The following is a 15966-nucleotide window of genomic DNA, read 5'->3' as shown; positions in this document are numbered from 1 at the left end:
CTTTGAGGAGTTTTCCTCTATCTATGGTGCATTGCACTGCATTCAGTCACTTAATCGAAAAAATCTGGCCAAAAAATTGACAACCGCCAGCCAACCAAGGACAAAAAGACGTTAGTTTAAAATATCTCAGGGCTTGTACATCAGGAAATCTTGCTCAGAGACCCACAACCTGGTAAAATGTAAGTGCCCTCATCAAAAAAACAACAGAGGCTCTTACCTCCGGTGAGAAACCTGGCGGTTTACTCCTGGAAAGCACTCTTCAAAGCATCATTTCATTCCCAGCTGTTACAGGGATGGCGAGCAGGCCTGTTGCTGACAGACTGGGGAAAGTTCCCTTCAGATAGCTCGCAGTTTCGATAAGCAGGCCACCTCACGTCGCTTAACCTGCAATTGTACCTGGTCCTTTTGGCGCTGGTTTTCATTTCTGCTCCCGCCTCATAGGATTAAAATGATTGCGGTGTTTCAGTCTGTGGCAGGCAGCTCCTCGCTGCTGCGGTGTCCATCAGCTGGCCTCTGCGTACATGTTCACACCCCATAAGCAGATGCAGTAAGGAGGGCAGGGGCTGCCCGAGCCTCAACAGCAGATCATGTGGAATCCGCCCACTGCCCAGCCTGGTCACAGGAGAGGCCTGCGGTGTTATAGATGAAGAAGTTAGATAGCGGATCAATGCAATCAATGGCAACAAAATACATAGATTAAAATAACAATCTAGAGAGGAAGTGGGTTTGTATTAAATTCTTAACATCTTGAGCAGGTATCAACTTTCTATCATCCCATGGAAGCCTGAGTTGGTTTCCTATGCCGTGAGCGAGTCGTCAATTAGGGGTTGGAAGATCAGTATTTTATTACGTATGAAACCGAACGATTTTGCATTGTCACCAGTAGCTGGTTCAAAATTCAATTACAAGTGCAAAAGTAAGTTGGTCTTCCTAGGTGAGATTAGCAGGAATTCAATTTTTATCAACAACATTTTTTGATTTTCTGCAGTACCAAGTGGGCAGAGCCCAACAAACGTTATACATGTACAGGGCAGATTGCAGATACTGTAGGTACTGAAAGGTTCCCCCCCAAAGGTCTGCGGAAAATCAGACTCAACTCCCCCTCCCGTACCTCACCCAACCCATGCACTACGCACCCCATGAAGAGCAGGATATAGTAATAACGAGTGGATTGAATTTCAAGTGGTCTGCTATCAGTCATTCTTTTACAGTTTCCATGTTTTTATGGAGTAGCGGGATATTCTTGGGTTAAGAGCTTCTAAGGTACATTTTGGTGTCATTCGCTTATTAGTGGTACAGGATTCCTAAGTTCCTAAAGATGACGTAAGCAGACTCCATATAGAGGTGTAAGAGTGTAGGGGGCAGAGACCTTGGACAACACCTTGCTATAGGATGGTAGCTCTTGACTAGGAGTTTCCTAATTTGAACAGCTGAGACTGATACAAAAGGTAAGAAGTGAACAAAATATGTTCTACACCATTGATGTCTTTGTGATCTTAAGGACGTTGATCTGTGTTATGTTGTTGCCAGTGTTGAATGTAGCAGACCAATCAAGAAGATAGTAGAACGGAGGGAAATGGGTTAACATCTTGTCTTTGGGACATAGTGGCTTTACCAATGCATTTTGGTGATGCTGTACCGCATCTCCAACATAGTGTGCAGCATGGCAAAAAGACAAAAACAAGCACAATGACGCCCCCACGGCTCCTGTGCCATTTTGTAGACATGAGCATGCATAATGACGTGCACGCACATTCATGATTCATGTGCCCCTATAAAACAGGGGGCCCGTTTTTTTTAATTTATTGGCGTGAGGAGGATCGGTAAATAAGAAAAAAATTATAAGAAGTAGTGCAAGAGCACTTGTTTAAGATGGAGGAGCCAGCAGCAATGTACTAGCTTGACCGCCCTTACCCCAAAGAACAACATTTCATGTTAAAAAAGACAGTGGGTATTGGGCAATGGAGGAGTGGAAGAGTGGGCGGGGGAGGCGTAAAGCATCGCTGGAGCAATAGCAGGAGAAGGCAGTGAAACACTGAGTGAGAGAGCAACATGAAGCACGTGTGAGGGAGGGAGTTTGGCGAGAGTAAAGTTTATAAGGGAGAGCTTGCAAATCCAGGGAGGCAGCAAGACGGAGTGCGGGGTGAAAAAAGCAAAAGAATTAAAAAACGAAGCACAAGCTAGTGGCCCTTTAAGCAGGGTTCAAGAGATATTAAAAAACTTTGAGAAATAATTGACCAAATAGATCAGGTGGCCGGCATGACTTTCGGGTTGTGGGGTAGGAACATGCGGGGCGTATGGTGAGGAGGGTAGGGGGCGAGGGGTTGTGCAACAGGAAAAACAATTATGCTCTTACCTTGCAGCAGGGTCCAGCGTCTGCTCCTTGCTCCTGCTCTCCTCGTGGGGCAGGAAACCAGGAAGAACAGCCAGCTTCTCCTGACCAATCACAACACTGCAATGCAGAGTTGTGATTGGTTTTCAGTATCCTGGTTCAATACTCAACCAGGTTATGGGGGCCTGGGATTGTTCTCCATGCAGGTTGTAATGCAGCCTCTATGGAGGTACGGGGAATGTACGCGTGACTGGTTTGGGCGCCCCGCGTGACTGGTTTGGGAGCCCGAGAGGACTGATCAAACAGTCATCCCGCCACCCCGCTCCCGCCTCCCAGCTGCTCCTTCCTCGCCCCTCCCCTCCCCACTCTCCACTTATGGCAGAGTGCATGCCTACGCACAGCGTTGACGCGCAGCGGGCGCGCCGATGGTGCGCCGAAGGTGTGCCAAAGGCAAGCCTGTCTGTGCCCGTCCGCGCCTGGACCGCGCCCAGCGCCAGACCCCCTGGCCCCTGAAGAGGCCAGCCCACCCGCCGGACTTACGACCACGCCACCCTCAACGCAATCAACACCGGCCGAATCCCCGGCTGTCACCGAGCAACCCCGGGACGCACCCACGGACCCTTCACCTGCCAATCCTGCAAGTTCTCCTGCATCCGGACCTGCACCGCACCCGCCAAGCCGAGCACCAGCAAGAACTACCTCAAGTGCATCCTGCTCACTACCCGCTCCGTCCACAGGCACGCAGTAGAACTCTGGAACCTCCTCGACACCACATCTCCAGACATCGCCTTCCTCACGGAGACTTGGATGAACGTCTCCTCAGCGCCTCCGGACTCCACTGGACAGACCACAGCTGCGTCCACTTCAGCTTCAAAAGGACCACGACCCATCACCACCAGCAACAGGTTCCCCGCAGGAGCTGGAACAAGATCACAGCCGACCAGCTCGCCACATCCCTGAGCAAGAACCCTCCAGCCAGCTCAGCGAACCCCAACCAAGCCGCCAACAACCTCACGAGGTGGATCAACAACTGCGCAGACAAGCCTGCCCCACTGAAGACCCCTCCCGCCAGACCCGGCTCTAGGAAAGCATCCTGGTTTACCGACAAACTCAAGAGCTCCAAGAAGAACTGCCGAGCCCTCAGAAAGCCTGGCGCAGAGACCCAACTACAGACAACATGACCACCCTCAAGCTTGCCACTCGAAAGCATCACCAGCTGATCCACGCCACAAAGAGAACCGCATTCAAGGAACGGCTAGACAACAACGCCCACAACAGCAAGGAACTCTTTAACATCGTCAATGAGCTCTCGAACCCTAGCGCCGGAAACAACGACATCACTCCCTCGCAAGACCTCTGCAACTCACTCACTTCGTACTTCCACAACAAGATCGCAGACATACACAACAGCTTCAGCACACAGCCGACGCACCCTACGACCGCACCAACGCCCCCCCCCCACCCTCCACGCCTGGACCCCGGTCGACACAGAAGACACCATCCGCATGATGAACTCCATCCACTCGGGCTCCCCAACCGACCCCTACCCTCACCACATCTTCAACAAGGCCGACTCCGTCATCGCACCCCATCTACGGGACATCATCAACGCCTCCTTCGACACCGCCACCTTCCCTGAGAGCTGGAAGCACGCCAAACTCAGCGCCCTACTGAAGAAACCATCAGCGGACCCCACCGACCTCAAAAACTACCGCCCCATCTCACTCCTTCCTTTTCCTGCCAAAGTCATCGAGAAGACCGTCAACAGACAGCTGGCCGCCTTCCTCGAGACAAATGGATCCCTCGACCACTCGCAGTCCGGCTTCTGAGCCAAACACAGCACTGAGACCGCCCTCATCGCAGCCACCGACGACATCCGAACCCTGCTCGACAACGGGGAAACAGCGGCCCTCATCCTCCTGGACCTCTGAGCGGCGTTCAACACGGTCTGCCACCGCACCCTAGTGCAATGCCTGAACAACATCGAAATCCAGGAGAAGGCACTAGAATGAATCATCTCCTTCCTCGCCAGAAGAACACAGAGAGTACGCCTCCCCCGTTCAGATCTCAGGCCACCAATGTCATCTGCGGCGTACCACAAGGATCATCACTCAGCCCCACGCTGTTCAACATCTACATGATCCCCCTTGCAGCCATCGCTCGCCAACACAACCTCAACATCATCTCCTATGCCGACGACACCCAGCTGATCCTCTCCCTCACCAACGACCCCGCCACCCCCAGAACCAATCTACACGAAGGGATGAAAGATGTAGCCGAGTGGATGATGACTAGCCGCCTGAAACTGAACTCAGATAAGACGGAAGTCCTCATCCTGGAATCTTCGCCCTCCGCCTGGGACGACTCCTGGTGGCCCCCTGCCCTGGGCAGCGCACCCAAACCAACAGACCATGTCAATGTCAATGGTACTTATAGAGCGCAAACAATCATCCTAAATAGGATATCACGGCGCTGTTATGACAGAAGTGGGTAGTGGCAATTAACAGGGTCATCATTGTAATTTAATCAGATTTGGGGAAAAGGGATGTTTTTAATTGCCTTCTAAAGGACAAATGGCAGTCAATTAATCTAAGTTCCATAGGCAGTTCATTCCAGCTATTTGCCGCCAGGTGGGAAAACGCCTGTCCACCCATCCTGGCTGTTTTCGCACGAGTATTTCTTGCTCTGGCTGCCGTACGGGATCTCAGATTCCTGGAGGGAACGTAAAATCTGATTTTGTTTTTTAGGATGTGAGGGCCCGTTTTGTGCAAAGCTCTGTGCGTTATGCACATCAGCTTAAACGTGGCTCTCTGCCTCATTGGTAACCATGCACGCAACCTTGGCTTCATCCTGGACTCCTCGCTCTCCATGACCAGACAAGTCAACGCCGTCTCCTCGTCATGCTTCAACATCCTCCACATGCTATGCAAGATCTTCCGGTGGATCCCCCCCGAAAGCAGGAAGACGGTCACCCAGGCCCTCGTCACCAGCCGACTGGACTGCGGCAACTCCCTCTACGCCGGCTCCACTGCCAAACTCCAGAAAAGGCTCCAGCGCATTCAGAACACCTCAGCACGCCTCATTCTGGACATCCCCCGACACAGCCACATCTCCGCACACCTGAGAAACCCGCACTGGCTCCCCGTCAGCAAGAGAATCACGTTCCGACTCCTCACCCACGCACACAAAGCTCTCCACAACCAAGGCCCAAGATACCTCAACGACCGTCTGACCTTGTACACTCCCACCCGCCAGCTTCGATCGACCAGCCACGCCCTCGCCGCCATCCCCCGCATCCGAAGAGCCACCACGGGAGGAAGATCCTTCTCCTACCTGGCTGCCAAGACGTGGAACTCCCTCCCCATCCACCTCCGCCTGACCCAAGACCACCTCTCCTTCAGGAAGCAACTGAAGACCTGGCTGTTCGAGCAGTAGCGGGCCCCCTTCCCCCAAGTGCCCTGAGACCCTCCGGGTGAGTAGCGCGCTATACAAATGCTTTGATTGATTGATTGGTCAGTGCGCACTTTGGAGTGGGCAAACCACTTCTGCTCTGATCCGTGAGCAGAGGCGCCCTGCCCACCCGCCCGCGCACAAATGAAACATAAAATGATAATAACCCAAAGTTATTATCATTTTATATTTCCTTTCCTTTACAATGCTCAAAAGCGGGGGGGGGGGGGGGTTGTAGCCGCCACACTGATTTAGACTCAACCTTCACTTTAAGAATTCGACAATTGTGCCCGAGGTTAGTTAAGATTGTGGGTGGTTTGAGATTCGAAGCTTGGGAGTAGAAGGGAAAGAGTTAACATTTCAAGAGTCCTGCTTTGCATTCCATGTCCAGAAGAATACTAATGTGGTGTGAAGATATGAGCGTGTTGGTGCAAGAAAAATGTCATTTTGAAAGGCAGGTCTGCCTGCGCCTTGTACTGGTCCCTGCCATGGGTCTTTAGCACATGTTAGGGTCGACACGTGGTTTATAGATTGGCATGACCTGGCTGTGAAAGGGGCCTGACACCTCCTTTTTCACTTCGGGGCTGGGGGTAGAAGCCTCCCCGCCCCTCCCTCAACTCTCCTCCAGTGTGCCAAAGACCTGCATGAAACCCGGTTATCCTTCCTAGGGAGTGGACAGAAATGTAGTGGGTGTGTCTCACATTTGTGTCAGGTGTGTGAACGAACGCCGGGGATGAATAGTTTGGGAGCTAACTCCAGGCTATAAATGGTGCAGGGTGTAAGAGAATTCAGTTAGAATGATGGCGAAGAGAAGTTTTTGCAGGTGGGGGAGCAACCACTTAGCTAGGCGCGTGCAGAGGTTATGTGCACTGACACCTGCAGAGTGTGGTGGCCCTTTTAGGACCCCCTGGTATTACCCGCAGGCCTGAGTGGCTAGGGTCCAGTATACTTCGCTCACCAGCCCATTAGTGTTCTACCGCTCACCTGACCTACCCAGGCAGGAAGCTCTGCCCTGGCACCCACACATCCTGACCTCTGTGTCGTCACTGTGAGGAAGGAGGAGCAGGGTGCTCCCACTGTCCACTCAGTTAGGCGCGAAAACGACTGAATACCACCACCAACAATACTGCGCCTTCTTTATTACAAAGCAGTTCTTGCGAGTGCCAAATTGTAATAATAACATACTTGCAATACTCAGCTCCTCGAACTCAGCTCCCCAACATGGACTGTCGGTACGAACGGCTATTTTCGCGGCGTTATCAACAGCTGTGGTTTGATTCGGGAGTGTTTTCTCTCAAACAAAGGACACATGGTCCCAGTTATTGTATCAGAATCCAAGAATGCCGACCCCTTGACTCAGTTCTCCCACTTCTGCCTCCTCAGTGCTACGCGGACGAGTAGACCAGCTTTCTGGACAAGTCTCCTTTATCCGTCCCCCACGCAGATATTACAAGTGCCTTCGGTTACTGGCAGCTGAGAAAATACACGAGCCGCGTGACATCTGCAAGAACATCTGCAGACGGTGACGTAATTCTCAGGGGTAGTGTGAAGCAAAGTCTGGCCTGGTGGAAGGGGCAAGAAACGATGCACAGTGGAAGAGGAGAGAAGCTTTAAAGCAAGCACCTGGAACATAACATTAATTGGCCACTCACTGGGCGAATCGGGCGAATCCAGAACACTTGACACTTGTTTCCAAATGTCACTCCCTTTAGCATGTTTCTGAGTACTAAGGGGATGAATAACTTTCATGATTACTTGAAGAGAACAAGGCTGTGCTCTATATTGAAGTTTGATATCATGGAATCTTGGCCCGAGGACATTAGAGCGCTTTACAAGTGAACCAGATTGTGTGACACTTTTCATTTTAGGCACGTGGGGGCAGATTTACAAGGACTAGCGCCAGGCGCGATTCGTCCATTGGGGTGTGGGGGCGTAGCCCCACCTGCCCGAAGCCGCCCGCAGCTCCCTCGGCGTTTGTGACAATCATGTCAATGAATCAACATGACGTCAGACCGCCCTGCCTGGCGGTCCAGCGTCATGTTGATTGATTGACATGATTGTACAGGCGGCAACACAAGTGCGCATGAGTGGGGACGGAGGGTGAATTTTTACCCTTGCCCACGCATGCGCACTTGTGTTTTTGCGACGTTGCGCATGCCCATTAGGAGCCCTAATGGGCGTGCTGCGGGCAAGAAGGTACCTGTGCCCCTGGCGCCAGGATTGGCCAGGGGCGCTGTGAGCCTGTGACGTGTGGGGAGCAGAGCCCAGAGGTGGCGCGGACCGGGACCGGCAGCAAGGTAAGAGTGTGTGTTTTTCTTTTATTTTAAAGTGTTTGGTGCGAGCGTCCGTGTATGCTTGAATGTTTGGTGGAGAGTGTTGCAAATGGATGTGTTTGTGTGTATGCGTGTGTGAATATATTTCTTTGAGTGTTGTGTACGTGGGGGGGGGGGTCGCCGCCGGCCTGAGTGGCCTGGGGCCCGCACTCGCAAATCAGTTTGCGCCCCACCACTTTAAAATGTCACCAGCCGCTCCTGACTAGCGCATCTCTGCATATTAGCAGGGATGCACCAGTAAAGATGGAACATGCAAAAATACCCTGGCGCCACCATGGATGTGTCGCATTTACAATGCGGCACACTGTGGCTCAAGGATAGACAGATGCGTGTCACATCTTTTGTCGTAAGGGCAGCGCATTGCTGGAGTCATGTGGCAAGCGCAATGCAACTTCAGCAATGCCCAGGGGTGGCCAATTCCTAACATGCTGCTTCACTCTCTACAGCTGCTTCAAGCAGGCGCAAGGTTTTAAAGCAGTGGCGTCGTAAAAGTGACCCTGTGAAATCTTGAAGATTTCACTGCGTCACTTTTACGAGGCTTTCCTGCGTGGGAACGCCCACCCTGCATATATTATACTTGACTAAGGTATAATGTAGCGCAGGGCTTTACAACGTGACGCATCTCCCTAGATGCATCATGCTGTAAATATGTTGCAATGTGGTGCATTGTTTACAACTCCGCTGAGTCATAGAAGTGACGCAGCGGCGGTGCAAATGTGTCTCAAGGGGCTTGTAACTTGCCTGGAGGGGCCTATTTTTGAGCCCTTGCGTCACTTTGCGCCGCCAGTGCATCACTTTTTGTGACGCACCAGTGGCGTAAAGAATGCGCTACGTTGCTTCATATTTACGAAGAGACGCATCTAGGTAGATGCCTCACTTTGTAAACCCCTGCGCCACATTATTCCTGCGCCAGATATAATGTATGCAGGATGGGCGTTCCAACCAGGGGAGATTAAGGGCCTCATTTATGAAAACGGACGCATCGCTACGTGAAAACAGCGATGCATCACTTTTCATTGTGCCCTCCCTGCGACATGCTGAATGCATCATGTTTACAGTATGACGCATCATGTCGCAAGGAGTTACAGATACGTCAGTATTTCTGATGTATCTCTGGGCGAAAAAATGAAGCATTGCTGGAGTGTGTCACAAAAGTGACGCAAATTCAGCAATGGGTAATTTCACATGGACAAGTCCCATTTCAAATGTGCCTGTCTGTCTTACGCCTGCTGTGAGGCAGGCATAAGATATTGGCGCATTTGTGTCCTAGAAGTGGGGCAGTGAAATCTCATAGATTTCACTGTTTCACTTCTATGAGGCTTACTTGCTTCGGAAAGCCCACCCTGCATACATTATACCTGGTGCAGGTATAATGTGGCCCAGGGGTTTACAAAGTGATGCATCTACCTAGATGCGTCACGTTGTAAATATGACGCAGCATGGCACATTTTTTACTCTGCTGGTGCGTCACAAAAAGTGACGCACTGGCGGCGCAAAAGTGATGCAAGGGCTGATAAATAAGCCCCTAAGTGATTTACTCAATTCCCAGGAGGGTGAGCCGAGGCCAGGACTGAAGCATGGTTCCCCAGGTTAAAGGCTGGCAGTTTTAAGGGGATATTCAACAAGAAGTGGCAGAAAGAGGCGTTAACCTTCCTGGCTTAACGCCTCTCTCCGCCACTTCTGAAATGCAAGGCTGCACCATATTTACAATGATATGGTGCAGCCTCGCGTTTTCCCCTGCGATGACACTACACTTGGCAGTGTAGCTACCAACGCAGGCACCCTTGCACCATAGTGCATGGGTATCTGCGTGCAGGGTAGGATTGTTTATGTGTAGGAAGGAGACCCTTCCTGCACATAAACAGTCCTGAAATGCCATTTTGTGACTTTTCCTATGTGCTGCTTAATGCAGCACACATGAAAGTCACATTATGGCATTTTTCTATAGATTGTTAAGGTACAGGAGGGAGGACCTTCCTGTACATAAACTATCCATGGCATTTTGCTTTTTCCATGTATGCTGCACAAGGCGCACACATGGAAAAAGCAAAAACAAGGAGAAATAATGCATTTCTCCTTGTTTTGCCAACTTAAGACCAGGTTTTCCATGTTTTTAATTTTGGCGCTGCCTCCTATGTTTGCCACCCTTCTACATAGGGGTAGCGTCAAAACCAATGGGTGTTGCGGTGGAACACCCAACGCAACACCCACTGCCCAACCTCTTTCATGAAAGGGACCTTATTTACAAGGCAGCGTTAAGCCACAGTGGCTTAATGCTGCCCTGTAAATAAGTCGGTAAAAGTGCTGTTGTGGTGGAATATTGGCTTCTACATATGCCCCTTAGTGCTAGGTCACCTTGTTTCTAACTTTTGAAGCATACACTGCAGTCCATTCAACTTTCTTTTCTAAGTCAAGCCCTCTAGACAGTGCTTGCGATTTCAGTGGTTGCCAGGAATATTTTGACTTACAAAGAACAGACAGGGACTTGGAGCCCAGCTTTTGCTTACCATTCGTTGGCATTCCTGTCACTCTCATTTGCCTGCTTCTTACTCATGTTCCTGTTTGCCATTCTTATGATTGTCCCTCCAATGGAGCATTTGAGGCTTTAGTTCACTGGCCTTCTTCTCGGCATACTGCAAGATAATTTTTTGAATCAGGTCCAGATTCAGAGCAATGGTTATCCTTCTCAGAATTTAAGAGGGAAAAGTTCACTATGGCAACTGCAGAGGAGCCCCCAAGCAACTCCTTAACTGCCACCCTGCTTTTACTGATGCCTTTGATAAAAAGGCTCTCATCTAGCCAAAAAGCGGCGGAGCATTGCCAGGGTCAAAGACCAGCATGAAGGCAATGTTTATTTTTATTTATTTATTTATTTTAGCGATTTGTAAAGCGCCTGGTGACCCGAGGGCATCCCCGCGCTATAATCTTGAAGGCGAACCTGAGGGCAGAAGGGGGGATTTTTATTTAGGAAACAGCATCGTTTTCAATTTCTTCCTGAACATCAAGTGATTGGATTCCAGTCGGAGGGTACGGGGGAGAGCATTCCATCTCGTGGATGCATTAATCGAGAAGCGGCGGCCGCCCGTACGTGTCTTCCTATGTCTAGGGATATTGGCCAGATTCTAATTCTCCGAGCGGAGGGACCTGGGGACTTTGTAAGGAGTAACCAGGTCTCTTAAGATATTTGGGCCGGAACCGTTAAGCAGCTTGTGTGCAGTGCAAAGGGTCTTGAAATCGACCCTTTGGCGGATTGGGAGCCAGTGAAGAGTCTGGATTGCTGGCCCGGCTGATACTCTGGAGGGGAGATTCCAAAGCAGCCGGGCGGCTGCGTTCTGCGTTCGCTGGAGTTTGGACAGGGTAGCTTCTGGTGCTCCGAGGTATATCATGTTGCAATAGTCCAGCCGTGCGAGCACCAGGCCCTGGACTAGGAGTTTCCTGGATAGGGGCGGGAGTAGTGGGAGGATCTTCCGGATGGAGCGCATTAGGCCAAAGCAGGTCCCTGCTGTTTTGGTAGCTTGAGTCTTCATCGACAGCTCGGGCTCTAGCCATACTCCTAGGGTTTTAATTTCCTGTTTCGGGGTGGGGATTTCCCCGAATACGACTGGCCAAACCGAAGGAGGAATGGTGGACCACTGCTTGCCCAGAAGCATGACCTCAGTCTTTGACCCGTTTAATTTGAGTGCTGACTCACACATCCAGGTGTGGATATTTTTAAGGCAGTTTTGTAGATTGTCCGGGTGTTTGTCCAGTTGGGAAAGTGAGACGACTAGTTGGGTGTCGTCTGCGTAGCTTACTATTTTAATCCCGAAGGGGTGACCGCATCTTCGAGGGGGGCCATGTAAGCGTTGAATAAATTTGGCTTAATGAGGACCCCTGGGGGACCCCGCTCGTGAGGGGGAGGGTGGCAGAGTGGAAGTTGCCATCCCACACCTGGAACGAGCGCCCTGAGAGGAAAGACTCTATCCACTTGAGCGCTGAACTTGCAATCCCTGCCGCAGCTAGCCGATGAAGAAGGACACGATGGTTAACTGTGTCGAACGCTGCGCTTAAATCCAGGAGGATCACTGCCACTGATCCTCCTGAATCGAGGATGCATCTCGCCTCCTCGATGACGGCGAGGAGGGCGGAGTCCGTGCCATGACCTGGGCGAAAACCCGTCTGGGACTGCCGTAAGATGTTGTTGGCTTCTAAGTACCGTGACAGTTGGCCATTGACCAATTTCTCGGCCACCTTGCTGATACAGGGGAGGAGTGAAATGGGTCGGTAGTTCGCCATGTCGGCTGGGTCAAGCTGGGGTTTCTTTAGGAGTGCCTTAACAATTGCACTTTTCCAGCTGGGGGGGACCGAGCCTTGGGAGAGTGATATGTTTATGAGCTCCGTAATTGTGGGCATTACGACTGGGGCTACAGTTTTGAGGAATCTGATCGGAGCGGGATCTAAAGGGGATCCACTTTTCATTTTGGTCAAAGTGGATTCTACCTCGTCTCTTGTTACTGCTTTAAAGGAGGTGAGCTGGGGAAGCAAACTGTTTCCTGAGTAATTAGTGGAATCCTCAGTGTTCGTGTTGTTCGGTAGGCTAAGAGGGGGCAGAGATGTTAAGATGCGGTCGATTTTAGCATTGAAGTAGTTGGTCAGCTCATTACTTCTGTCCACCGGGGGTGTGTTAGATGAGGGTGGAACAGGTTTTTTCAGTAACTCTTTAACGATGAGATAGGATTCCCTTGCCGAGTTAGTAGCGTTTTTAATCCTGGTGTCATAATGAGAGGCTTTGGCGAGTTTCAGGGAAACTTTGTATGTTCTCACCGATTGCTGATACGCAACTTTGCTTGTGTGCTGCCAGTCTTTCCTCCATATCCGTTCTGCTTTTTTACAGTGCTTACGGAGGGTCCGGAGTTCCGGAGTGTACCACGGGGCAGATCCTGGTTTATCGTTCTTATTCTCGTGAGTTTTTATTGGGAGGATGGAGTCTAGAGAAGTGGTAATCCATACTCTGAATTTACTGTCCGCAGTGGTCGGGTCTTCCGAGGGGGTCGGGATAGATGAGTTCAATGTTCTGGCCCAATCCTCTGTGGATATTCTGGCCCATGCTCTGTCCTTAATATAGGTGGTGGGTTTGTGGAGTTTCTTGGGGACTCCTGGAAGGCAGAAAGGAACCATGAAGTGGTCCGTCCATGGGAGAGGAAGGGACTCAGTGACTTGAAGAGTGATGTCATTCGTGAACACTGGATCAAGCAGATGGCCTTTGGAGTGCGTGGCACCGGAGTTTGCTAGGTGGAGGCCAAATGCCGCCAGTTCTCCAATCAAGTCGACCGCTCCTGTGTCTAGGGGGTCCTCGAAATGGATGTTAAGGTCCCCTAGTATGGAGAAGTTGGGGGTGGAGTGGGCTTGAGATGCGATAGTCTCAAGGAGTGCTCTAGCGAAAGTGCTCGTATGGCCGGGGGGACGGTAGATTAGGAGTCCAGCTAGTGTGTGGGTCGGACCTACATAGATGGTAAATTGGAGGCTTTCGGAATCCGTGATATGGGCGTCGTTGATTCTGCAGGTGAGGTGGTCACGGTGAATAATCGTCAAGCCTCCTCCTCTACCCAAAGGGCGGGGCTGGGATTGCACCAGGAAGCCTGGGGGAGTAGCTAGGATGACGTCTGAGTCCGAGTGGTCTGTAAGCCATGTTTCTGAGAGGAACAGGATATCAAGCTCATGATCTTCTATCAGATGGTTAATTAGCAGTGCGTGTCTGGGGAGAGAACGACAGTTCAAGGTGGCTAATTTGAGAGCTGTGGGCAAAGCAGGTCGGCTGGGGAGTTTGAGCTGGGCAGGGCGGCAGCGAGTGCAGGTAGTGTATGGTCCTTCAGGATCATGTATATAATTGCATGCTGTGTCAATAGAGGGTCTAAGACTAAGGAGGTCCCGGCGTGAATAGTTTACCACGGAGGCAGCCTGGTCCGGCAGGGGTTCTGGCCCTAGGCCCGGCTGTGCGCGGACGGGCGCAGACGGGCTTGCCTTAGGCGCTCCCGCTGCCCTCGTCCGCTGCGCTTCCGGTGACAGCACATGATGTAGGGGTCAGGGGGGCGTGGCCTTCAGGGGGCGTGGCCTGAGTTCTCGCCGGCTTGGCGTTTGTGGCAGGGAAATGTTCAAACAGCGAGTGAGCGCTAGGTCCGCTGCTCGCTGTATTCCCAAGTGAAGGTGAGTGCCCTGGCGCTTGCTAGCGCGTGGTGAGATTAAAACACAAGTAATTCAGTGACACAAACAATTATTTTAGCAAGTTTAAAAAACCTCCCGGCTTCCGCCTCAGGAGTGCGCGATCGTTAGATCAAAGTCGCTTGTAAGCAGCGCTTTAAATACCGCATCAGGGGGGCGTGGCCTTCAGGGGGCGTGGCCTGAGTTCTCGCCGGCTTGGCGTTTGTGGCAGGGAAATGTTCAAACAGCGAGTGAGCGCTAGGTCCGCTGCTCGCTGTATTCCCAAGTGAAGGTGAGTGCCCTGGCGCTTCCTAGCGCGTGGTGAGATTAAAACACAAGTAATTCAGTGACACAAACAATTATTTTAGCAAGTTTAAAAAACCTCCCGGCTTCCGCCTCAGGAGTGCGCGATCGTTAGATTAAAGTCGCTTGTAAGCAGCGCTTTAAATACCGCGTCAGGGGGGCGTGGCCTTCAGGGGGCGTGGCCTGAGTTCTCGCCGGCCTGGCGTTTGAGTCAGGGAAATGTTCAAACAGCGAGTGAGCGCTAGGTCCGCTGCTCGCTGTATTCCCAAGTGAAGGTGAGTGCCCTGGCGCTTGCTAGCGCGTGGTGAGATTAAAACACAAGTAATTCAGTGACACAAACAATTATTTTAGCAAGTTAAAAAAACCTCCCGGCTTCCGCCTCAGGAGTGCGCGATCGTTAGATTAAAGTCGCTTGTAAGCAGCGCTTTAAATACCGCGTCAGGGGGGTGTGGCCTTCAGGGGGCGTGGCCTGAGTTCTCAATGACTAAAGTAGAGCTAGCAGAAGTGTGATGGAGTGTTTCCTAAAGATGTGTGTCTACAACTTTTTCCTAAATTGGAGCAACGTTGTGGTGAATATGGGGATGTTGAGCCAGATGCAGGATGCATATCTGCAAAAGGCCTGCTATCTTGGTTTTCCAATCTTACATATCTTAATCAGTAGTCTGATGTTGTCCTGGCTGTGAGTGTGCTGCAAGCCACCAGAAAGGGTGAGCTTTTCTTTCAGATAAGCTGGGGTGCTTGTCGTGATGTTTTTGTAAATGACGCAGCTGGATTTGCAGTTAGTGTGGGCTACATATAAAGACAATAAAGGTCGCAGATGCTCTCTTGTTAGTCCCCTTGAAAGAGATACAGACTGTAATGACGCACAAGCAGCCTGTAGAAGGACCCCTAGCCCGCATGCCTGTAGAAGGACCCCTAGATGGATGCTGTGCATGATGATTTTCTTCATTGTGACAGTTGCTAATTCTATTATTAGCCTGTGCAGCTGTGGCAAGGTGATCATTTGTTGAAAAAAAGTCTGGTGCCAGCTACAGGTTACTAATGCTGCGCTAGAAGCAGTAGAATATGGTGTACAGACATCTGGATGTAGAATTAGAGCTGGGCGACCTCATGCCTCTCCTTCTTCACCAACCTTATCCTCTCCTTCAGCCAATCAACTTTCTGGAACTATACCAGCAGCTGCCTTTCTTTGATGCTCCACATATTTAACTGCATCTTTGCTTCTTAAATGGACTGCTTTTGTCAAGATGTGTGCCCCTCTTTCCTCGAACGTAGCAACCACAAGGAGATGATGGACGGAGCGCTTAAACTTTTCAGACACTTATTCCCAGTCACAGATCTGGGTTGAATCCTTCATCGTTCTTTAGCTCA

This window comes from Lissotriton vulgaris, chromosome 2_1, assembly GCF_964263255.1.
Source record: "Lissotriton vulgaris chromosome 2_1, aLisVul1.2, whole genome shotgun sequence".
Classification (NCBI taxonomy): domain Eukaryota; kingdom Metazoa; phylum Chordata; class Amphibia; order Caudata; family Salamandridae; genus Lissotriton; species Lissotriton vulgaris.
This window is presented reverse-complemented; position numbering follows the sequence as displayed.